Source organism: Halichoerus grypus, chromosome 9, assembly GCF_964656455.1.
Source record: "Halichoerus grypus chromosome 9, mHalGry1.hap1.1, whole genome shotgun sequence".
Lineage (NCBI taxonomy): Eukaryota > Metazoa > Chordata > Mammalia > Carnivora > Phocidae > Halichoerus > Halichoerus grypus.
In genome coordinates, this window is record NC_135720.1 from 74,896,455 (window position 1) to 74,919,517 (window position 23,063).

The window sequence follows — 23,063 nt, forward strand, 5'->3', positions numbered from 1 at the left end:
TGGCTGTTCCAATGGGGTTGCAGGTAATTGGTCAAATTTGCTCTGAGGATTTCTCAGTTACCTCAGAAATTCAAATTCCTGCCTGTGGACTCTGCTAACATCCATCACATGCCAACACCAGCCTTGTGTATGTGTCCCCGTCTCCTGATGCATACCTCCTCATGAACTGCCTCTAAATGGACTGGTTTTCCCTGACTTTCCCTAATTAGAATAATTTCTGTCTTCCTTTCTGTGGGGGAATCTCTGTTTCCCCTGTCAATACCGACCGAAACCCTCTTATCCCAGGAACTTTGTCTGAAGAAATTTAAACAGTTTTTAATCACTTATGATCACCTCTTCTCTTTTGATTCTATAAGTAACACTGATTATATATACAGCAGACTCTGCATTCACTGGAGATTCTGATGGTCCTTGGAACAGGAAAATGATCCAAATAGCATACTGTATTAGAATGATGATAATGTTTGAGAGGGTGGATATGAGATGACATACACATAGATCTTTCTTCTCCTCCTCTCTTCCTCTTTCCCTCTCCTCCCTCTATTGCTTCATAGCTTGAAAGAGACGAGGAAATGCTAGGTAAAGCTGGAGTTCTTAAGATGGACAAATGTAGGCTGGAAGACTGACTAGGGTGAGGCTGAGATTTTTCAGACTTTGGAACTAGTCTGGGTATCTTAACTGGAGCTCTGGTCAACCAGACTGCTGCGGGGCTATCCAGAAAATAATGCTGGCACTAGGGTGTGTGGGAGGGATACAAAAAGAAAAGACTTAAAAGAAACTTATAAAATGTACCATACTCCAGATCATCAAATCTTTATCATCATTTGGGGTTGTGTCTTGTGAGGGGTACCATCCAGCAATAGTTTCACACAATACTCTTTTGGTCCTAATGACTGGAGGAGGCACAGAGTAGCAAGAATTGGATCATAGAGGTGGCGTTGGGTATGAAAGTCAGATTAAATAAGATGGTGAAATGTAGACAGCTTGAGCTGATGGCTGGAGGGGAAGGGGAAGGCCTGGTCTAGGATGACATTCAGGCTTTGCCCGTGGGAGACAGGGTGAATGAGTAATGTTGGTCAAAGTGCAGCAACAAAACCTCTGAGGTTTTCAATTCACTTGGACCACTGAAGACACTGCAGAGTTAACATGGCCAAATTAGAACTCTTAATTTACAATCCTCATCCCCAACCCTATTTCTTAACCATTTTTCTGTTGAAGTCAATGGCATCCATCATCCACGCAAAAGAAAAACCTCAGGGAAATTCTTGTGTTTTTTGCTATTACCCCAACTGTTAATCTACTTCCAAAATGTATCCCAAAGGCATTCCTTTCTTTGTACTACTTGACTACACAAAATAGAAGGTTAACTCCATGAGTGTTTTAATGGCATAATCACATTTTTTCTCTTCTTTTAAAACAAAAATAGGAAACTAACATCAAAGTGCGGGATTATGAGGCCTTGGGGCTCCCAGTGCATCACGATGTCTTGTACCCTCTTCTTTTCCAATTCCACACTCTTGTTCAGTCACCAGTGTCCTGTCTTATGTATGTGAGATCTCTCCTTGACAGGGAGAAAGAAGACAAAATGATATTGTGTAACTTTGGGCTGGGTGTAATTTTTTTCCAATCTATTACGATAGGGTTTAAATTTTTATGTCTGTATTTTATGAGCTTCTAGAGGAGTTTCTCTTTCCCACTTTTCCTCTCTCCACTCCTGTCTCCACTCGGTGCAAATTCTTCCTTCTTGAGCCCTTTGAGCCTTGAATAAGGAGACTCTCCATGCACAAATCCTACGGTACTTCTATGGTTATCTATCTGGGGATAGTTCTGCCAGAAAGACAAGATTGACTAACTCTCCCATCTTTGGGGAAATCAATGTATAGACAACACAAAGGGTCAGAGCCATACTTTTTTTCTTTTTCCCTTCTTGACTATAGTAAAATTTTGTTAAGATTTTTTTTTATTTCGAAGTATCTATAATTTTAAAAACTCTCTTGATAAGAACTCAACACATTTCATCTATTTAATTGTAATTTCAATTCTAATGAACATGAAGACTGTTTTCTAAGATGACCCTCCCTCAGGTAAATGAAGCCAAAATGATTTCTAGTCAGTTGTGCTATTAACTTTTCACCAAGTAGATTAGCAATCAAGAATTTTTAAATAATATGACTGTAAACTACTCCATTTCTGAGCAATCCATGAGCTTTCAAAGGATTCCTAAAAAATATATATATTTTTAAAAAGGCAAATATGTGAAGTGTTAAAAAAAAATAAGGCAGCTTTACAAAATTAACCTAGCTTCTGTGTAGATGCCCAGGCTTCAACTCTTGCTCTTTATTCATTCAATTAATAAATTCACACTTCCATTTTTTCTGAGTTCAAGATAATTTGAAGACACTTGTTCTGTATTTATTTAATGCTAAACTTAATAACTATAATCTTTGATGTGTACTTTTTGACAGAAAATTATATTAAAAATCTATTCATCACTTTATAGGCAGTTATCTCTTTGAGTCACTATTAATGTTTATACACAAAAAGATTCTTTTAGTTATAAAACTTATTCAGCCTAAAATTCTTTCTAGGACACAAAGAAATAGGAAGTTCTATATGATAGAAGTACAAACTCACCTAAACCCAGTCATTCACATCATTTACTATAGCTAGTAACAAAAACTGGTAAAGTTAAGATCCAGACCTATATCCAAAGGCCATCTGGGCCAATCTTACCCTTGTATCTCAAGCAAAACATAACCAATAGAATTAATCATATTTCTTTCCAAACCTCTCCATTGACATATTGTTATAAAAATCAAGGCACAATAATAGAGAATCAGCAGTCCCTTCAGGATAGTTTAAAATGTAGAATACGAAAATTTTGTACAGGAAAGTTGCAGGGCTATGTAAAGGATTAAGAATAAGGGACACATATCTCAATGCCATTGGCCTAAGTTCAACATAGATGAGGAGGAAATGGACTAATTAGCCTATAGAAGTCTTTTGCATACCTCTCCCACACTGTTCTTGATTCAGGAAACTTAGATTTAAGGCACTCTGTATATGGCATTACCATATCCAAAGGAATCAGATCAGAAGTAGGTCTGTGAAAAATTTGGGCAAGCGGCACATGTAGGGTTCATTTTGGGGCATCTTTTAAGAAAAATGTTTCCTGTCTTTCTGAGACCACTGAGAAAGCTACTATAAATTAATCCTGTTTCTCAGTTTGGACGGCATGATTTATGGATGTAAAGTCTGGAAACACTGCAGCCATTTTGTCAACATGAGGGACACACTGACTTGAGGATAATGCTAATAACATGGAAGGCAGAACAGAGAATTGGAAAGAAACTGGTTCCCTGATGATATCATTAAGCCCTGAAGACTACCTTGCCTCAGGACTTTTCATTCATGTGATCCAATGAGGCCCTCCCCCCCACCTTTATTACTTTTAGGACAAAGTTTGATTTTTGGTTATTTGTGGTATGAATCTTAACTGATGACCCCTGAGTCATTAGCACATAACTAGTATGTAAGTCCAGGGAGAAAATGTACAGAGGAAAGATCGAATCTTGGGGCATTCTAACCTTAGAGGTTGGGCCAAGAAAAGGAACATAAAAGACAGAGAAGAAACCGGTAGAAGGTTGAAAGAGAATGAGGAAAGTGTGGGGTCACTGAGTAAAGAAAAAGAAAGAAAAGTGCTTGATGAATGAGGGAGTGGTCACCTCTTTGAGAGCTCCTGGCAATCTGGGTAACATGAGGGCAGATATGTGACCCTTGGAAACAGTATCACGCAGCTTGTCAGCGGCCCCAGCAGGATGAGTCAGTGGAGGGTAGAGCGACACCCCCAGAGGGAAAGGGGGTGAGGGCGTGAAGATAGTGAATGGGTTCATGTTTCACAGGGTTTTGCTGTGAAGAGGAGCAGAGCATGGAGTCAGAAACAGAAGGTGCTGTGGGATTAGGACAGTTCGTCTTAGCTGCTATTGTCATTTGTTGTTTGAGAATGTGAAACACGAGGTTGTCCATGTGCCGATGGAAGGACCCAGAGGAGAAGAATACAAGAGGCTGCAGGAAAGAAGAAAGAATGGCAGAAGTGATTCCTTATAAAGGGGAAGGCGCTGGGTGCCAGGAGCAAGGGGAGATGCTTCATAGGAGCGGCAACACTTCTTTCCTTGTCAAAGGGGGGTGCACAGGACATGAGTATGGATAAAAGCAGATGTGTGGATTTGTGCTCAGCAGATGGAGAAGCCCCTGTTGGATTTTCTGGGTCGAGTATGAGTGACATCATCTGTCAGGACATAGGGAAACAGTGTCACCTAATATGTAGTCTTTACTTCTCAGCAGGCAAAAATTTTGTTAGGCTCTTGGAAAATGACCTTTTACATTCCTGAAGTTACAAAACTCTTCATAGTGAATTTCTTATCTATCAAATTAAAGGGATGCTTTATAATTGTCTTGAAAGCTTGCTGTGTATAAATGGGATCGGAGGGGATGATGGAGAGGCGTTTCTTTTACTATCAGTTTAAGGTTTGGGCAACTAGATTCAGATACTCTTAAAGCTGGTTTTTATAAAAAGGAAATTTAAACCTTTCCACTTAAAATCTCTACAAGCCAGTGACATCTATATTATTTCCTCTCCGACGTGGAGTACTTACTTCCTACAGTCAGGTTAGCTCACGTCTGTGGTCTTTGTTGACACAACCCTAGCATTTGCTTTTTTCTTTAAATTTCCTCTCGTTCTCTGGTATTGTGAAAACTTGGGAATGTAATTTATAACACTTGTCCAAAAATGTAAGTAAAATGTATATTCTTAAGAGCCTAGATGAAGAAGAAAATATATTCCATTTCTCTGGACAGTTTTATAATAAGATCAAGTTGAGAAACTGATGTTTCAAGATGATTAGCTATGACTTCTAGTTCTAAGTGAGAGGTTCTTATTACATCTTAATTATAAGTTTTAGCTAACAAAATAATTTAAGCTAATTAGACTATTATAAAGACCATGTGGAGGAGGAAAGAGTGTGGGTTATTGTTTTGTGAACACCCTGTCAGGCTTGTCCTATTTTAGGCAGTGTAAATGACTGATTTTGCATAAAGCCACTTAGGGGACTTGAAATCCAACATCTTTTGTAGGAGTCTCTCTAGAGACTCTCTTTGTATTTCCGAAGAGCCAGTGCACCCATCACATCCACCTGCAGATTTCAACTTCTGATGACTCATGGCTGAGAACAAGCACGAGTTTCATTCAGGCAGAGTCAAATCCAGGTCAATCTCACTGCCTATGAATCAAAGACCTTTGGGGGCAGACTTGAAAATATAAACCTTAGTAGTTAAGCTGTTCAAAACATATGGCCCAGGAGAGAGTAAACCCACACAGTTCACAAAACACAGTCATTAGGCCAGTTCTAGGCTTGGTGAAAGGGCATCAGTTAAAACCACCATACAGGTATTTTGTTAGATTTCGATCATGGTCTCTCTAGCTATCAATGTATAACTATTTGAATTTGAAACTATAGAAATGAGTTAATATATGAGTTTTAACTTAGATATATAAGTGCATATGTTGGGTGTGTGTGTGTGTATGTATTAGGAGTGCTTTTGATGAAGGGACTTTAGTGAATGGTAGTGGGTGTGACAGGTGAGGTCCAATAGCTGTGATTGCATTTTTAAAGCTAATTCTGGGTGGTTCTCCTATTGCACTGAATGGATCAGCAGCCTGAGTATAAAGGTGTTTCTCAAACAAGTGGAGTTCACAGAGTCATCCTTCTTCCTGAAATTTCAGCTATAGATTTGTTGGGATGGAACTGTTATTGGGGTGATCAGTAAAAAATTCGATGTGCTGTTCGACGGCAGCCAGAATAAAGTCTTGGATCAGTAGTTAGCCAATCAGGCGAATCTTTAAGTAGCATCACTATTGTTTTTAATTTTTCTTAATTGGGAGTTGTCTCTGTCCCCTGCCCAGCTCTGAAGTAAAGGATAGAAAGGTGGGAAGTAGAAGAAGAAAATAAAGTCTCAATCCTTCACCTTGGTTTTGTGCTTTTCCTCTTGAACCTTCTTTTTCTCAGTGAGAGAATTCCGCACTCTATCACTGGGAGTCTGAAGTCTTTCACCAGCTTTGTTATTGGTGCAGATCTAGCCCAGAGTCAGGTCATTATTTGTACAAAACTGTTGGCTTTTCACCCCCTCACGGGGACAGATCTGCACTGAACTGCGGGCAGGGCTGACCGCGAGGCGAACACGGCCCTGTGGGAAAAGAGGGGCCCAGGGCTCTGAAGCGAGCAGGACGGCTGATCGGCATTACCGCACGATGCCCAGAGCACTGTCCCACTAAGAACTTAAAGAAGAAAACCAAACCAATGCTCTTCCCTTCCCAGAGATTTTTTCTTGGTCATATCCAAAAATCAGAATTGTTAGGCAGAAGATAATGGAAGACTTAATGTTTTTCTTCTTTTGAAAATATTTAGACATATTAAACTAAAGGAGTGAAATTTTGGATCATTATTCCATTTTATTTTGTTCCCAGTTTTTTCTCAAATGGAAAGAAAAGCATAAACTACAAGTACAACTGATTTGCAATAAAATCCAAGATTTGCCCATGAATTTTGCACTGCTCTGTGGTTCTGCTTTCTTCCTCGGTCGTAGGCAATACAGGGTGCCCCAAGTCCAGAGTGATTTTCAAGTGCTGGGTTCCTAAGGTGGGGTTTTCAAAGTGGGTTCCACACACAGAATCAGTATCACTAAATGTTCCCTCTGGGGGGTTGATCTCCCGGTTCACATCAGGCTTGGCCACGTGATCTGCTTCAGCCAACGAAGTGGCCCCCAAGTGCCACGTGCCACCAACATTAGGCCAGTTCTAGGCTTGGTGAAAGGGCATCAGTTAAAACCGCTTCGTTTGATCTCCGCCGTGAGGCCGGCAATGGCCCAGACTGGAGCTGCCCTTTCAGCCTTGATCCAAGAGTGCAGAGCATGTTGAGAAGAGCTATAGCCACCTAGCAGCTGTCGTGGAAAGTGAACGAGAAACAAAGCACCACCGGGCAAACCACTGAGATTTTGTTACTGCAGTATCTGAGCCCAGGCTTCCTGATGCATTGCCAGCACAAAAAGGGATTTTTTGTGTCGAGGAAATTTTGAAAATGCTGCATATGCTATCCCCCTCAAAATAATACACACTGGCATTTTAAAGGATGTTAAAAAAAAAAAATCCTTCAGGAAAGAAACCAGTTTACCACTGTGATCTAGCATTTTCCCAATTATCTTGATTAAAGAATTATTTTTTTATATAACACTTAACCTTTCTCCAAACACACTTTTTAAAAGAGCTGCCCTGATGAATTTTTTCTGTTACTTGAAAGAGATTGATTCAAGAAGCTGGTGGCCCTTGTGAACTTTTGCAAACTATTCATTAGTAGCTCCATTCCTTTGTTCATTCATTCATTAAACAGTGAGGAAAATATATCAGGTACTATGTTGTTAGTGTTGGAGACACCAAGGTGTCCAACTTCTATCTTGTGGGTGTGCAAGAAATATCACTGTCATTGACTTACATAACTCCATTTAATTTCTGACCACACGTCTGAGCTTTGACACAGTACCTAGTTTTGAGAGTATGATTACTACTGGTCACTTCTCAGGTGTCCACTTGCCCAGGTCCACATGGTGGCTTCAGGACTGGGGAGTTGGCGTTGTCATACTAGTTTCATGGGCAAGCCTAGATAGAGCGAAGGTGAGAACATTGCAGGGCTTCCTATGATCCTGTGTTCTTGGCCCCCTCCTCCAGCCATCCCCTTCACGGCCAAGAAGCAGGATCCAATTCTTTGCTCTGGGGCTACAGGAGACAGAATTCTATGCTGGCCTCCAGGATTTCTGCTCCCAGGGGTACCCATACCTCTTCCTAGTTCTTCAGAAAACTGTAATCTAGGTATTGGTGTGAAAGGATTTTGCAGATGTAGCTCAAGTCCCAAATCAGTTGACCTTAAATTAGGGAGACTATTCAGGTGGGCCTGACATAATGACCTACGTCCATAAGAGCACAGTGTTTTTCCTGCTGGTTGCAGAAGAGGGAATCCAAGACTCAAAGCATGAGAAGGATTCAACATACCATCTCGGGCCTGAGAGTAAAATGGAGAGCAGCCCTGACTGCCAGCCAGCGGGAAACATGGGCCTGTGCCCTAAGACCACAAGAAACGGAGTTCTGCCAACCTGACTGAGCCTGGAAGTGATTTCTCCCAGAGTCTCCAGACAAGACTCTGCCTCGCTGACACCTCGATTTCAGCCTGTGATATTCTCAGCGCACGCTGCACTGGACCTACACATCCATGAGCCGTAGGACCATGGCCCCTGCAGTCCCCGAGGAACTGTGAGCTAATGAATGGTGTTTGAAGCTGCTGGGTTGGTGGTAATTTATTACGCAGAAATAGAAAGTGCATACAGTCACCCAAGGCCTTGCTCATGGTCCTCTTCTTCCCCTGGGGGTGTCTGTTTCTAGTTTGGAAGGAAAGTCAGAAGCTAGAGGGAAACCTGTGCAGCCCTTCTTTCTTCAAGACACTGTCTTTATAACCTCTTTCTTTCATCTCTTTCAAACCCTATGTATGTTTTCTTAAAGTTCAGACGTTGAGAAAGTGAAATCCGGAGATGTGCAGGCTGCGGCAGTCCCCCTCCTCTGTCCTTCGGACACTAAGAGCCACCACCGGCTACCCCTAGACGGCAAGATTGGAGCCGACTGCCCGGCTGAAAGTGGGGAAAGGAAAGAGAATAATCCAGGGAGGGGGAGACACTCCACCAACTGGGATCCTCGCATCCCCGCAGCTTTGTCCCACAGCCACGTGAATTTAGACGTGGCAGAGGAGAGGCTCCTGGCAGGGACATCAGAGGCAGCATCCCACTGAGTCCCCGTACGCGACTGCCCGGCCCGGCCCTGGCTGTGCTCCGTAAGTGGGGCAGCAGGGCACTGGCTCAGCCTGTGGGAAACAGAAAGGAAACTGTTCCCCAGGCCCTGGCCAGTGGGCATGGCACCACCAGCGAGCACCTCCCCGAGGGTGGTCACCTGAGCCAGTGAAGGGTGTCTAGATGGTGGAAATCCTAGAGACTCTTTGGCAAAGGGAGAAACCATCTGGTAATACCTCCTGGTGGTATCAGGGGCTGGACAATGTGGACCAAGTCCTGATCTGTCATTGCAAATGTGCAAACACACATTTCCCAGGGGTCCAAAGAGGGTGAAACTGCAGGGCGGTGAGGTACAGAGCTTCCAAGAATCACAGGGGAAGCAGCCGTCTTCTTTCTTTTCCCAGGGCAGCCTCTAGGGAGGAGGGGCAAAGAGAACGAGCAATTTCCATGTATTCAGTGGCCGCCTTCTGCCAGGCTGTGTGCCCCATTTTCCATGTTTAACTCAGCCCTTATGATGAATCTGTGAGGTTGGCAACCCCCCATTTTAAAGATGAGAAAGTTAAGCCACAAATAGGTTAAAATCCACTGCCCAACTCAGGGGATGGAGTCATCAGGGCTCAGTCCAACAGACTTTGGCTCTTGTCTTTCACTTTCTAACCAGGTGGTCTGTGACATGGAGGGAGATTCTCTAAAACAAGATCATCTGTAGGATGAAGGCGAGAAGGAAAACCACATGGCTTGGAGACAGTGTGAACGGGCATCTGGGTGAATCTGTTTAATTTAGTTGGCAAAGCATCCAAAGTGGAAGGGAACTGTGATTACTCTGATCTTGGTGGCTGCACCTAGACACACTCCCCTGGTACCTCCAAATGTTATATTTGTACTCAGTATGATTGCCTGAGAGGCTTCAAATATCTAGCTCACCACGGTTTTAGGTCTTTTTAACAGGTCAGTGTGAAAAAGGCCTCCCTTGCATTGGTCCAACAGCATTTGATTCCAATGGCTTCTATAGTATTTACCTCATTGTATGTAGGTGTGTTGTCATCAAACATCCCACCCGACCACCATTAGTATTTATTTTTGTTTCCTCAAGACCAAAGCAAGTCCAGCACATAGTGGGTCTTCAGTATTTGAGAGAGAAAAAAACCCAGAAGTCTTTGCATAGTCCTGGCCACAGAGACATAATGACTTGGTTCTAGGATATGTTCTTACAAATTGGCCAAGATCTAGTCAGCTCCAAAATCAGGAGCATCTCTGACCCATCCCTCTGGTGCTTGAACCAAAAGGATAAATGCTGACATTATGTAGGGACAGGAAGTCCTGGTCAAGGTGGAGAAGATCAAGGCTATGGTTATCAGAGCAGGGTCTGAGGCCATACCTGGGGCCCAGGGGGTTGTGGGGCTGAACTGCAGTTGAGTAGGTTCATTTCAAAGGGCCTCCACCGGCAGACAACAGAAAATCTCAATTGCTGCTATTCTCCTCGGTTTCCACAGGAGCCCCTGCTGAAACCATTACCCAAGAAAATGACTGCCCTTAAACCTCTGTTCCACTAGTTGGCACTGCTTTCCGGCCCCATCTGGTTCTTTCCACACTCCCTGCCGCAGCCTTCCTCCTGCCTCCACCAGACCCAGTGGGGGCTGTTCCTGTAGAATTCCACTGGAAGCTCTCACTGGGGGGCTTAGCCCTATAATTCTCGCATCTGGAGATCCTCACGTAACTCCTGCTTCTCTCCTGGATGCTTCTCCTCAGCCGAGGCCCACCCTGTAGATACCGTGCGCCTTGCAGGAGCTGAGTTCCCCCCACCCCCACTGCCAGCTTTATTGGGCCTGGCTTGCTGCACATTGGGAGGAGCCCCGCTGTGGCTCAGCAGGATGGGAATTGAAAGATGAGGAACTGAGGAGAGGGAGAGGGCTGTGGTTCTGGTAACGCCGTTTGAAACTTGTGTTTTCTCAGAAACAGTGATGAGTAGGTTCTAGAATGTTGTTGGTGTCACACTGTCTCCACTCTGTGATGAGTACCACCGGCTGTAGTGGGTGATCTCACATAGCTCTACTGGAAAATATGATCTGAGTTCCCAAGGATGTCTCAGAGATAAACTCGGATTCTCTAACCGGTTGGGAACTGCCTGTTTCTCAAATTTATCCCAAGGAGCTTATGACTTTTCTGTGTCATGATTCTGAGGTAGCTCTGGTTTCATGATCAGTATAAATCAGTCAAATCTCAGGCTCTTGGAAGTGAGTATGCTGAGAAGAGAAAAAGTTTTCCTGAAAACATCTTCCCAGAAAGTGACATAGGAGCTGGACTCCTCATTCTGAACAAAACTCAGAACATTCTGCCCTTGGATTTGATTCCTGTTTTGAATATTCCAGGGGAAGGAAGGGAGCGAGCGAGTCAGGGGGTGACTGCCTATGGTGGCTGGGGACCCAGATCCCAGGTTCCGGGGAAGTTACTTCCTCCTCAGACATCTGCCCTTGCTCTTTACATTCTTTTCAGGATATTATTAGAACACATGTCTACTGTGGTCTTAGGGACAAAGATTTTGAAAGTATCTGCTTATTGAAACTTTGGTCTTTAATTCTTCCTGGTTGGATCTCAGTTATACATTCTTTTCTGAATGAAAGAGATGTGATCATCAGTTTCCTTAAATGGACTCCATCAACCCTAGCAAACCTGGCTGAAGAGGAATAATGAACTTACAACATAGGGAAAATAAAACCCAAACCCAACCCCAAAAGTCAAGAAACCCTGAGAGGCTATCTGGATTCTCTGAAAGCTCTATCCCATGCATACCCTTCTACTGGTGGGGCTGGGGTGGGAAAATCGTCCAGTGAAACTCAGAAGTTGAAGCTCAAGGCTTCTACTAAGCGGCAGGTTTGTCTTTGACATCTTTGTTTCCCTTGAGACCTTTCACAGCATCTCGCGTTGCAAAAGCAGCTCTGAATAAGAACCAGTAATTACCACAATGGATATTTAATATTTATTACGTTAAGCTCTTAATAACTTGTAATAATCATTAATCATGTAAACTTATTAAAAATCCTAGCAAATTCGTGAGGAACCATTTCCTAGGGTGATTTATAAAACCACAGAGACTATCAAATCTCAACAATCATCTTTCAAGTGAAGAGAATTTAGAAATGAATGAAAATCAAAACAAATTTGGTGTCTGATTGGGACTTATGTGAAATGTTAATGCAAGTTCTTTGATGCTATTTGTTATGTCATGGGAAAAAACAACTTTAGGTTTTTATTACTAACAACAAAGTAACTTTATTTGCTTTTAAAACAAATTTTCATGATTCTGAAAGGATTGCAAAGCTTCAGGGGATCTATGGTCTGTGATACTGAAGTTACAAGAGCATTGTTGGTGGGCACAAATTTTGATTTATTTGTTGCTGTTGCGCACACAGTAGGACAGCGATGAATTAATAAGAGGTAGGGTAAGTGCAAGCCCAAACACAAGAATTGTTGGATCATACATTAGGAAATTTGAATTCACACTTTTTCTAATGTGTACGCTTTGATAATTAAAGAAAACCCTTGCCATTCTCTTTTTCACTTTTGAACGATGGCTCCTATTTTGCACCCCACTCCATGACGTTCAACTGCAGGAATGCTCTATAATGGACTATATATACTTTTTTCTTTTCTTATTGAGAGAAAAATTCTTTCACACTTTGAATTCCTTGGTTTAAATCAAATATTAGCTCTTTAGCTAGTCCATGGGTGATGATCCTGGGTCCTCATACCTAGCTTGTTCTTCTGCCCCCTATCTGGGAGAGGAACATAGATTCTGTTTCCTGAATAACTGTTTTATTTGGATACCAACTATCTAAATATTAGCCTCATTTGACCCAGAGGTTTTTGTTATTATCATATTTTTTTTAGGTCTGATTATAAAAATTATGTTAAAAATATGGAAATTTCAGAGAAGTTTAATGAAAATTTTTAGAAGTGAGCAGAAATTCCATCATTTGGAGAGAATTGCTGCTAACATTTGGTGTGTCCCGTATATTATTTTTAACTATTTATTACCACAGTAATACATGTAGGGTTGCTAGATAAAATAGAAGGTGTCCAGTTAAACAAACAATGATACGTTTTTTGGTGTAAGTATGTCCTATGCACTCTTTGGGACATATTTACACTAGAAAAGAAATTCACTCATTGTTTATCTGAAATTCAAATTTAACCAGAAAGCCTCTATTTTTATTTGCTAAATCTGGCAACCCTACATGCATGCTCACTGCATGAATGCAAAAAGAATGAAACATAAATTACTAGGATTTGCACATTCTCATCACCCTTGATTCTTTCCCTAATCTCTTAATATCATTGGAACTAATTTTGGTGTTTCCCATTTAACCCATCTAATTGTAAATTAAAATGGTTTAAGATTGATGTATTTTCAATAAATAATGTCATCATCTTTAACCTCCTTTGGTTTTTCCTTCTTTTTCTGGAGTCCTCTTTTTAAGGAAAATGAATATGGATGAAGCCCAGAGTAAAGAAAGCCAGAAATACCACCAAAAGTACAGATTTTCAGGCTAAGAATCTGCTAAAATATTGGTAAGGAGACCCAGGGATTGATGCCATTGCTCTCATCTTTGGCAGGCGGGAGAATGGCAAGAGAAGCACTTGCTTGAGGAGGGGCACATGCGTGCTGGTGCGCACCTCCATCCTTCTATCTGCCTGAAATATGATTGAGAACAGAAAATGAAAAGCACACTGCAGATCAAACCGTTAAGCGAATTTCCCTCACTTCCTATATTTTGGTTGATCTAAGCAGATTATCATCCACTCTGCTAAGGGAAAATGGGAGGATGGTCATTGACTTTCCAAGGGATTTTTATGCTGTTTCGGATACCAGGATACTTACGAGTGGTGGACTGATTGACTGTGGGTGTGGGTGTGGGAGTGGATGTGTGGGTACTTGTGTGAGAGCACACATGAAGGGGTGGGGGCAGGGAGCCACTTACATGGCGAAGGTGGCTCCTTAGACGGCCAAGATCTAATGTGGAGGGAGCACATCTTCTGGGCTTGCTCTGTAGTGCCTAACCATGTCAAGATAGCAGCGCTAATCTAATCACTGTGACAATGAAGAGTGCAGTTGTTTTTGAGGAAGGAGCAGTGGTCAACTAGGTTTCTATAATTTGTAAAGTAAGGAGATTTCTAGGTAAGCGTTCAAAGCTTCTCTTCTCTTCCTCTGTCTCTCCCCCAGGGGTGGGTCCAGAAGCTCATGCTGCTGGGAGGAAGTTCTCTCTTGATGACAAGCTGAGGGATTAAGGGGTGTGCGCACATGGGAGCGACGCTCTTTGGCCCTGTGACTCCCGTGGGCTCTTCATTCCTATCTGATGTGCCAGCTGTGCTCTACACTCCCCACTGACTCCTCTGGCCTCTAGCCTAACAAAAGGAGCCCTCTCCTGTTTGCTGTGGCTGCTTTGAAGAATAACGAGATGGTTGTAAATCTTCCTTTAAAATGTCTTTGGTAGAAGACATGGCCTATGATTAAACAATTGGACTTTTTTTTTTTCCCCATCTGCTGGACCTCAAGGTCATGTCTAATTAAAGAGAAGCTTCTCCTGTCTGGGCAGGGATTTGAAAGAAGATTCCTTCTGGGTAAATCTACTCAACTCTTCACACTTGGCCAGAATCAGGAGTGTGCCAGGCACGGAACAAGTTGTTGGAGAGAAAACACTGAAAGTCTCAGGACTTGCCCTCAAGGAGCTCATCCAGTAGAGAAAAGAGAGAAAAAACAATTATAGCATGAGAAGTGTTATGGAAAATGTTGGCTATGGAGATGGAAGGCTGGGGGGTGGGGGATGTGTGTGTGTGTGTGTGTGTGTGTGTGTGTTAAGAGTGGTGAAAGGCAGAGATTACTAAAGGTTTGCTGGAAGAAGTGGTATTTATTTGTTTTAAGATTTGAGAGAGAGAGCATGTGCACATGCGTGGGGGGAGGGACAGAGGGAGAGGGAGAATCTTGAGCATACTCCCTGCTGAGTGTGGAACCTGACGCGGGGCTCGATCTCACAACCCTGAGATCATGACATGAGCCGAAATCAAGAACTGGACGCTTAACTGACTGAGCCACCCAGGCGCCCCAAGAAATGGTATTTAAATTGAGCCTTGAAAAACTGTACAAGGTAAGCTAAGTAGGAAAATTATTCCAGAAATAGCACTAACAATACACAGAAATGGAAAGGTGGCTACACATTCAGGGAACTGCATGTCAGCGGTCTGGATTCTGGAGCAGAAGGAGAGAGATGTGAACAGGACTCTGGGGATGAGGTGGGGCCAATCGTGAAGGGCCTAGTGAGCTTTGCTAAAGGCTTGGGTCTATACTGAGAACCATGACAATGAAAAATCTTAGAAGACTGTTATAATGGAACTTAACCTTCAGAAAGATGTCATTTGCAATAGCATGGGTAAGCGACTAGAGGAGATTGGCTGGATTTATAGGTTTGAGGATCATCACTATTTAAATGCCATATTGACTCTAGGACCTACCTGTGGTGCTCAGGAGTCTCTATAACAGGTAGCAATGCATTTCAGTACATTATTGGAATATTATTTTATGTGGTGCTCTATAGATATAGGTATTTTTATAAAGTTTTTTATTTTTAATATTCAGAGTTGTCACAATTTTGAAAGATGAGAAAGGAAACATTCGTCTCATTTTATAGAAGGGGAAACTGAGGCTCAGGTTATGACTTGCTTCAGATCATATAGCTAGTAAAGTTGCACTGATCTTCTGTCTTCAAATCCAAAACTCTTTCCTGTACACCAAAGGGCCTCTTATATTACAGTGAACAACTGCATAACTAACCACATCCTCCTTTCTCTAGCAGGCAAATGTGGGTCCCTTAAGAGTTTTAAAAAGCAAAGTTACAATACCCACATAGAAATTATACCACAGCACTCTTGGCATGCACAGCACCATCCTAGAAGTCCTCATTTTGTTGCTAAATGTATTCATTGTACATGTTTATCGTCTGGAATGGAGTATAAAAAAAGTTTGATCACGTAAGGGACTCCAGTTTATCTGGGTCCTTGCTAATGTATTTCCTTCAATGTCATGAAAAATAGAGTCTTTGCTGTTGGTACAATGTTGAGATAAGGCTATGCTGTCTTCAACAGAATGCCTCTCCCACAACTCTGCTGGTATATCTGTGCCCACTAGAATGGACTATACAGGAGAAATATGGGGAAAGCATGTAAGTGAGTTCCCTATCTCATTATCTAGGTTGAGAAACTGTGATTGTTCATACCAGTTCCGAGTCTTTAACTCTGTCCTCCTCACCCATGAATGAGGAGACCTTCTACAAAAACTCTTGAGGGACTCTCTTCGAGGTCTATCCTACTCTCCCTCTGAACTCAGTTGATCTGACATCCCGAAGCCCCACCTCTCTCTCTCTCTCTGTCTGTCTCTCTCTCTCTCTGTGCCTGGCTGCCCTGGAATGATGTATTGGGCTGGATGCTCTACTAGACAAGCTTTTCAGATCACTCTTGGCCTGAACTCTCTAGCCATAGGCAAATCATGCCCTCACCCTTCTGTCCTTCCCAGATTTCTGTAAACCCTGCCAGGTCTAGCAACCTTGGCTTCCAGGATAAAAAGGTAAAGACAATCATGTGAACTCATGATGGGAGTGGACTTCAGGTTCTGTGTAGAATTTTTGTTTTCCTAAGTCAAGGTATGTAGTCAGATCATTCAATGATCCTCTTCATTTTCATCATATTTTTCTTACCTATTTCACTTTGACCAAACATTTTGGTTAAAGTTTTCTGTGTATAGATAATAGTGCAAATATATGTGTTCATAAAGCCTTTTATTCTGTTTAATTATTATGACTAATTTACTTTAACTGGCATAAATATCAGGAATCCTGTGAATTCTTCTGATTCCTCTCTAAGATCCTTTCTAATGCCAAATCCACTAATATCTCTATTTTCTCTCTCACTTTTGTTTTTTTTATGTCCATAATTCAATTCCTTATTATTTTCCTTTGAACTACTATAATAGCCCCCTAGTAGTCTGTCTTAGATCTTATACTCAAATGGTCCTCTATATACATCATTATACCAGGCCGTTTTGTCTCACAGAGATACCTAATGTCCAAAAAGACCTGAGAGGCCCCACATCAAAAATGACCAGTCTTGGTAATTCAGAAGATCCATAAGCTAAAACACCAGATTTCCAAACTAAAGCCTATAGTCTTTGGATAAACACAATCACCACGTAACTGGCTGTTCTTCCAAGAACCCAAACAGCTCGGGGGTTTTCCCAGAGGCTGCCCTTCTGGACAGTGCCACACACTTGAATTTAAGAATACTCAAGTACTTGTGATTTTTTATTTTGGTTTGTGCAGCTGAACTCCTGGACCAATCTGATTAATAGTAGTCTTCTTCTATCAGAATGGGATTAAAAAGAATGCCTTCTTGGGGTAGGTCATTTAAACTCCTAACCTCTGCCCTGGGCTACGTAAATCCCTAAAAAGATTTTGAAATAAGAAACCTGACTTCTGTCTTCTATGAGGATAAATGCTAGTTCATGGAATCATCTATGAACCAGAGACTGACTATAATCTCACTTATCTGGGAATGCACAAATCCAGTTAAAAATGAAATGTACTCCCAGAGACTTTCATGGGTGAGGAGCATAACTGTTAGCTCCTAGCCTCAAAACGTCCATGTCCAGTTCATCCTTTCGATGTTCTGTGGCTCAGAACTAATCAACTACAGAATCCCCTTGTCTGCATCCTCCTACTAGTGATTCTAATTTGGAATTTTTACTCTGTATATTTTGAAAAAATCCATACTTAACAGAGAAAATTGGTATAGATTCTAAAACATGCTAATTATGCACTTAGCTTTACCCCATATTGAGTCAGATTACGTGAAAATTATTATACGACTTTAGCTCTCCAAATAAATGCTTTCAGACATCTATAATTTAGTATTACGCCCTTGGCTTTTATGAGTGTCAGTGAAGAACAGCCATGTGAAGAAGAAGGAATCTGCACTGTTGATTAAACTAGTTTTGAAGAGTAACCCATCACATTATTTATAGTCCTTTCTTCTGTGAAGATCAGACTCCAAGAGCCAAGATGATGCAAAGCAGGAGAGCCTGGGTTTGGAGAGAGATTTCATTTAATACCACGGCTGCAAAATGTGCTTCAAGCCTCCTTGGGGCCTTCTAGCAGGAGTCTCTGAAAAACTGCCACTCATGAAGAGGGGCTTTGGCAAAGAAACTAGCTGAACATGAGTGTAGACCCCCCCCTTCGGTGCAGTCGAAGCAGCTCTGTTCCATTATATTCTGTTGATTGTGCCTCTTTCAATGATTTTGTTTAAGAAAAGGGTTACTATTACCTTTGGAAATCTCATGGTCAAAAGAACATGAGTTATAGCATCAAAAAGTTCTGAGATTAATTTTCAACTCCATCACTTATTAGCTTTTCTGTCACTGGCCACACAATCGACTTTCTCAACATCTTAGTTTCCCTGTTTGTAAAATGGGAATATTAATAATATCTGCTCCTGGGGGGGGGGGTTGTAGAGAGGACTTAATAAGATTTAGTAAGATAAAAATGCCCATCACATAGGAAAAAGTTATTCTATGCAAATGGAGGTAGAAAAAAGAGGAGAAATCAACAGTAGTATAATAATAATGGGAAACTTTAACAGCCCACTTAAATCAATAGATAGGTCATCCAGACAGAAAATTGACAGAGGAACAGTGATTTTAAATAAAACATCAGACCAGATGGACCATATATGTGTGTGTGTGTGTGTGTGTGTGTGTGTGTATTACATATATGTAAACATTCCATCCCAAAACAGAACATACATTCTTTTCTTTTTTTCAAGTGCACATGGAACATTCCCCAGGATAGATCACATGTTAGGCCACAAAACAAATCTCAATAAATTTAAGAAGACTGAAATCATATCAAGCATCTTTTCCGACCACAATGGTATGAAGCTAGAAATCAACTACAAGAAAAAAAAATTAAACAAACAAACAGGTGGAGTCTAAACAGCATGCTACTAAACAATCAATGGGTCAATGAAGAAATCAAAGAGGAAATAAAAAAATACATGGACACAAATGAAAATGAAATCACAATAGTTTAAACTCTATGGGATGTAGCAAAAGCGGATTTAAGAGGGAAGTTTATAGTGGTACAAGGCTATTTCAAGAAACAAGAAAAATCCAAATAAACAATCTAGAGGAAAAATAAAGCTCAAAGTTAGTAGAAAGAAGGAAATAATAAAAATCATGGAAATAAATGAAACAGAGGCTGAAAAAACATACCCTACAACCCAGCAATTGCACTACTAGGTATTTACTCCAAAGATATAGAGAAAAGAAGGGGCACATGCACCCCAATGTTCATAGCAACAACATCCACAATAGCCAAACTGTGGAAGAAGCCAAGATGTACTTCAACAGATGAACGGATAAAGATGTGGTTCATATATACAATGCATATTACTCAGCCATCAGAAAGGATGAATACCTACCATTTGCATCGACATATATGGAACTGGAGGGGGTTGTGCTTAGTGAAATAAGTCAGACAGAGAAAGACAATTATCATATGGTTTCATATGTGGAACATAAGGAATAGCACGGAGGACCACAGGGGAAGGGAGGGAAAACTGAATGGGAAGAACTGAGAGAGGGAGACAAACCAAGAGAGACTCTGGACTCTGGGAAAAAAACTGAGGGTTACAAAAGGGAGGGGGTTAGGGGGATAGGGTAACCAGGTGATGGGTATTAAGGAGGGCATGTGTTGTGATGAGCACTGGGTGTTATATGCAACTAAAGAATCGTTGAACACTGCATCAAAAACTAATGATGTACTATATGTTGGTTAACTGAACATAATAAAAACAAATGAACAAACAAACAGTAGAAAAGATCAATGCAACTTAGAGCTGGTTCTCTGAAAAGATAAAGGAAATTTAAAAATTTATCTTTTCCTTCTACCTATAGCTATGGGTGCCTAGGTTGCTCAGTTGGTTAAGCGTCAGCCTTTGGCTCAGGTCATGGTCCCAGGGTCCTGAGATCGAGTCCTGTGTCAGGTTCCCTGCTCAGCGGGTAGTCTGCTTCTCCCTCTGCCTCTGCCCCTCCCACACGCTCGTGCCCTCTCTCTCACTCTCTCTCAAATAAATAAAATCTTTAAACAAACAAAACCTATAGCTAGATTTATCAAGAAAAAAAGAGGACTTAAATCAATAAAATCAGAGATGAAAAAGAAATTACAGCTGACCCCATAGAAATACAAAGGATTATAAGAGACTACTACAAAAAATTATGTGCCAACAAATTGGACAACATAGAACATATGGGTAAATTCCTAGAAACATACACTCTTCCAAGTCTGAATTGATAACAGATAATCTAAACAGACCAATTACTCGTGACAAAATTAAATCAGTAATCAAAAAATTCCCAACAAACAGAAGTCCAGGACCAGGTGGACTCAGTGAATACTAACAGACATTTAAAGAAGAGTTAATATCTATCCTTCTCAAAATATTCCAAAAAAATGAAAGGAGGATGCTTCCAAATTCATTCTATGAGGCCAGCATTACCCTGATACCAAAACCATACAAAGACACAACCAACCAAAAAAAAAAAAATTGCAGATCAATATCCCTGATGAACATAGATGCAAAAATCCTCAACAAAATATTAGCAAACTGAATTTAACAGCATTTAACACATATTAACATGTATTAAATGGATCATTCACAAGGATATAGAGGGATTTATTCCAGGGATGCAAGAATGTTTTAATATCCACAAATCAATTAACATGAGACACCACATTAACCAAATGAATAAGAATATATGATCATTTCAGTAGATGCAGAAAAAGTATTTAACAAAATTTAACATCAGTTCATGATAAAAACTCTGAATAAAGTGGGTTTAGAAAGAACATACTTAAACATAATAAAGCCCATATATGACAAACCCACAGATAACATCATACTCGATGGGGAAGAGCTGAAAGCTTTTTCTCTAAGATCAGGAACAAGACAAGGATGTCCACTCTCACCACTTCTTTTTTTTTTTTTTAACACAGTACCAGAAGTCCTAGCTGCAACAATCAGACAAGAAATAAAAGACATCTGAATTGGTAAAGAAGTAAAGCTGTCACTGTTTATAGACAACGTGCTACTATATATGGAAAATCCTAAAGACTCCACCAAATAACTATTAGAATAAATGAACTCAGTAAGGTTGCAGGATACTAAATATACAAAATCTGTTGCATTTCTATATAGCAATAATGAACTATTAGAAAGAGAAATTAAGAAAAAATTCACATTTACAATTGCATCAAAAAGAATAAAATACCTAGGAATAAATTTAAACAATTTGGTAAAAGATCTATACTCTGAAAACTATAAGACACTGATGAAAGAAATTGAAGACAACACAAATAAATGGAAAGATATACAATGCACACGGATCAAGAGAATTCATATTATTAAAATGTCCATACTACCCAAAGCAATCTACAGCTTCAATGCAATCCCTGTCAAAATCCCAATGGCATTTTTCACAGAACTAGAACAAGCAATCCTAAAATTTGTACGGAAACACAAAAGACCCTGAACAGATATTGGCAAGGATGTGGAGAAAAGGGAATCCTGGGTGGGAATGCAAACTGGTGCAGCCACTATTTAAAACAGTATGGAAGAAAACAGTTTGGAGTTTCCTCAAAAAATTAAAAATAGAAATACCATATGATCTAGTAATCCCACGTCTGGGTATTTACCCCCCCAAAAACAAAAACACTAATTTGAAAAGATATATGCGCCCCTGTGTTTGATGCAGCATTATTCACAGTAGCCAAGATATGGAAGCAACTTAAGTGTCCATCAATAGATGAATGGATGAAGAAGATGTGGTGTGCACCCACACACATATACACACAAACAATGGAAATATTACTCAGCCTTTAAAAAGGATGAAATCTTGCCTTTTACAACAACATGGATGGACCTAGAGGGCATTATGCTAAGTGAAATAAGTCAAAGAAAGACCAATAACCATATGATTTCACTTATAGGTGGAATCTAAAATAACAACAAACAAAAAGCACAACAGACTCATAGATACAGAGCATAAGCTGGTGGTGGCTTTTGGGGAGGGGGAGGTTGGTAGGGGATGGGTGAAACAGATGAGACAAATTAAGAGGAACAAACTTCCACTTAAGAAATTATAAGTCACAGGGATGAAAAGTACAGCATAGGGAACATAGTCAAATAATATGTAATAATGTTGTATGGTGACAGATGGTGACTACACTTATAGTGGCGACCATTTCATAATGTGTTTTATTGTCAAATCAACAAACATGACACAAGCTAATATAATGTTGTATGTCAACTACACTTCAATTACAAATATCTTTTTTCACCAAAAAGTGCCCATCACATAGTTTGGTTCCCAACTTTTGGTGTCCATTTAGTATCTCCAGTAGAGCCCAGGGCCCATCTGCACTGAACGAAACTCACAGGCTTCTGCACACAGCTTAAGAATAATCTACTATGCGACTGATATTCAATAAATGCTTTCAAATGACTGCTGGCAAACCATTTGCTTCCATTTATTTAAGTGAGCACAATGTAACACATCACATCTTTGTTTTTGTTTTATGCTCTTGCTGCCCTCAAGTTCAGAGGTCAGTTATGCATTCAACTGCTGGTTTGGTTATCTGGTATCAGTATCTCCTACAGATTCATTATTCAGCACTTTTTAAAACTCAACGTTGTTTGTGGTTTTATTGCATCTCCATTTTTCACTGTATGCTACCTCCAAAATAATTTGGTAAATATTTAAGGCATAAATAATTTTTAAAAAGTAAATACAGCTACATTTATCTAACATAAAATTTTATCTGTGACAATGCAAAACAGGCACACTAAATATTTGTCATAATAAAGGATCTTAAAAAGTGCAGCGATGCAGCAGCTCATCTGATTGCAACTCACTTCAGAGTGATAGGCCTGAAGATGTGCAGATGTTTTAAGATTAGTCCCTAGGTAGTTAGCTGGGAATCTCAATACATTCCTTGGAAACAGGCATCATAAATAAAGATATGCCTTCTTGATCTGTCAGTGTATATTTCCACTTTTTCTTTTGAATAGTAAGTAAATCA

At 40.6% G+C, this 23,063-nt stretch overlaps 1 long non-coding RNA gene across 1 annotated transcript in view; it reads right to left on the minus strand.

Annotated features, from left to right (window-relative positions):
• Positions 1-1,363: 1,363 nt before the first annotated feature.
• The window catches only part of LOC144379066 (uncharacterized), a 43,655-nt gene continuing 21,955 nt past the window's right edge, over positions 1,364-23,063 (minus strand). The window contains exon 2 of the long non-coding RNA XR_013441193.1: positions 1,364-1,561. This is a non-coding gene — a long non-coding RNA (uncharacterized LOC144379066). The remainder of the gene's footprint in view (positions 1,562-23,063) is intronic.